The sequence below is a fragment of the Tenrec ecaudatus genome, unplaced genomic scaffold (assembly GCF_050624435.1).
Source record: "Tenrec ecaudatus isolate mTenEca1 unplaced genomic scaffold, mTenEca1.hap1 Scaffold_300, whole genome shotgun sequence".
NCBI lineage: Eukaryota > Metazoa > Chordata > Mammalia > Afrosoricida > Tenrecidae > Tenrec > Tenrec ecaudatus.
The window spans coordinates 274621-277605 of record NW_027459024.1 but is presented as its reverse complement, the minus strand read 5'-3'; positions in this window follow the sequence as shown (position 1 = coordinate 277605).

The following is a 2985-nucleotide window of genomic DNA, read 5'->3' as shown; positions in this document are numbered from 1 at the left end:
TTTCTTAATCATTAACATATGAGAAGCAGAACCAATTATGCATATTGAAGTTCACAGTAGGAAACAAAAAGAACAGCATTATACACAGACAAGAAGTAGCTATGAGACAAGAAATACTTTGTCGTGTAAATATTTTTTGATGTTTTAACCATGTTCAAAGAGAAATTAGCAATTAAGCATCCTTGAAGATTAACAACAACAGTAACATATGTAGTTTATAATTAGAAGAGCAAATTAAAAAGCTATGGTGCACAGGGCAGATGTAACACTAAAGATGAATGTGGTTTTCTTTTCTTTCATGAACACAGGTGTTGTAGTAATGTCTAAAATTAATGAAAACGCAAGGGCAGGCATTTGTGCAGAATGTTCTTGGGCAATTGAGACTTTTACTTACAAATTTATCAAGTAAAATTTCTTCCATAAAGAGTTGGTCAATGCTTTCGTGACACAATGATCCTGAATGAATTTTCTGCCCTCTCCCATGACATTTCTCTTACTACTCTGAGAGAACAAAATAGATTTTACCAGCATACTGCTCCTGACAGAAAAAAAAGTCCTATTAACATTTCCCTGAAGCTGTTTCAATACTTTGATTTTTCAAGATTTCAAAAAGTATGCAGGTGTGAATAATTTGCGAAATAAATTACTTTTTCCCTTTCAAACATTTAATAAATGCACTAATACTATGGTTACATAGGTGGTACACATTGTGCTGGTAACTGGAACATCAGAAATTTGATATTGACATCCTGGTCTGTGGGTGAAAAATGAGATTTTGGATATTTTTAACTGCATGGGGCTCTTCTTCTGTCACTGTATCAGAGAATGTTCCATTATGATTCGGTGTTTACCAGTGGCTTATATTCCAGAAGTGGAACACTTCTTCCTTACTACAAGTCTGCTCAGTTGGGAAGTTGCACAGTTGCACAGATACCTGTTTAGCATGGGTAATACTGCTAGTATTTAAAATACTTGTGTAGCTTCCATAATAAAATCATGGAAGTTTAATATTGTGCAAAACTGACAGAGTAGTGGCAGACTGTAATATGTAGAGATTTGTGATCATGGGAAATTTTGGATATAATCAGAACTGAGATAAAATTAACTTTATTGTCATATTTAACCAGGTATCCCTATCCCTTATCCCAGTGACGGAGGCAACAATCACCTGTATTTGGTAAATAATGCATTAATTTGAAATAAGCTATTCATACCTACTATCACTAAGTTCTTGAAGGTCTCCACCATCACATCTCTGTAGAGTTGCTTCTGAGAAACACCCAGCAGTGCCCATCCTTCAGTGGTAAAATCCACGGCCTCACCCTCACCAGTCACTGAGTCCAAAAATAGTCCACATATTCAGCTTCATCTGAGGATTAAGCATTCAAACATGTGTGAAAAGAAAGATGCAGCTTAAAGTTCTGATCAACTTTCATTTGATAAGGATTTGACAAATGGTTGTGTGTTCCATAAAGTCTACCTTTGGGTTTTGTCATTATTGTCATTCTCGAACCATCTACATTCACTTCTCCAAAGATTTCAATTCATCTCATAGACTTACCAATATGAACACCATTCAGAATTTGTGCGCAAAACTTCCATTACCTTTAATTCTCTTTTCTACTAACTTTGTGACACGTCCGCCAGTTGATTACATAGCAAACATCACCGCCCATTTGGACTGTCCAATGTCCATCTGTATCCTATAGTAATAGTTTATGATAGAAACTCTCTACTATAAACACCATCGTCTACATTATATGTTTTCTGTGTGTGGGTGTGGAGCAACACCTTCCATAGCAAATAATTGAATATATAGTTTAAAAACAAGTTAATTTGGAAATATTAACTAGAGATACTGAAGACTGGAAACTTGTTTGTTTTAGGGCTTTTATCAACCATTTGAGGAGCTATCATGACATCAACAAATGAAGGAGCTGGGACTGCCCTTTCTTTCACATCCTCTCTTCAGAGATGAAAAAGGAAAGACATAACAATGGTCATGCCAAGAAAGCCACTGGCTGCAGACACACTATTTGCTGCATGAACTGTGCCTGCTGTGAGCCCAGAGACAAGGCCATGAAGAACTTTGTAATAGAGAACAATGTAGACCACAGCCTTCAGAGACATTTCCATAGCGAATGCCTTAGTGCATATATGCTTCCCAAGCTGTATGGGAAGTCATGTTATTTTGTGAGTTGTGCTACTCACAGCAAGGTTGTCAGGAACCAGTGACTTGAATCCCAGAACCTTCACATGAAGTCTAAACCTTCCCACCCCATTTTACACCTACAGGTACAGTCCGACGACCATCTCCAAAGCCTAAGCAAAGATTAGAAGCTGAAGGGAAACAAACCTGAAAAAAAAGGGAAACTATTCTTTAAAAACAAAAGAAAGAAAGAAAGAAACAAATTGCATAAAAAATTCAAATGTACTGTACAGTATTATGGATAAACAATGTTTCAATAACTGACTGAATATTAATTAATATGATTAAACAAACACATTGGGAATTGTCTATGTTCCCAAATTTGGAAAACAAGTACTTGTCTGCAGACTGGTCGATGTGCATATTAATGTGAATTCTACAAAAGAGACATTTAAATTAACTCTCAAATTTTAAAACTATTATCATTATGACACAAATATAAAATGATGCTAAAATAACTCAGAGACACCTTTAATTCCAGATCAACGGAACTGCCAGGAATCCAAGATGGATGTAGAACTTCTGAAACTTGTGGTGATATCAGATGGTTGTTATATATGATCTAGTAAGATAATACCATAAAAATGCTGGTCTGTCTTTTGGCACTTATAAGCATCCTTAATGTGAAAAATAGTGCAAGCTATTCAAACAGAATAATGGGATGTTGCTGGGTAATTTAAAATCAGTAAAGATACTATTTTTTTAAATCTGGAAAACTAGGCATAATAAAAAACATGGTATCAAGATGGAAGAAAATCAAATTAATAACATATGAC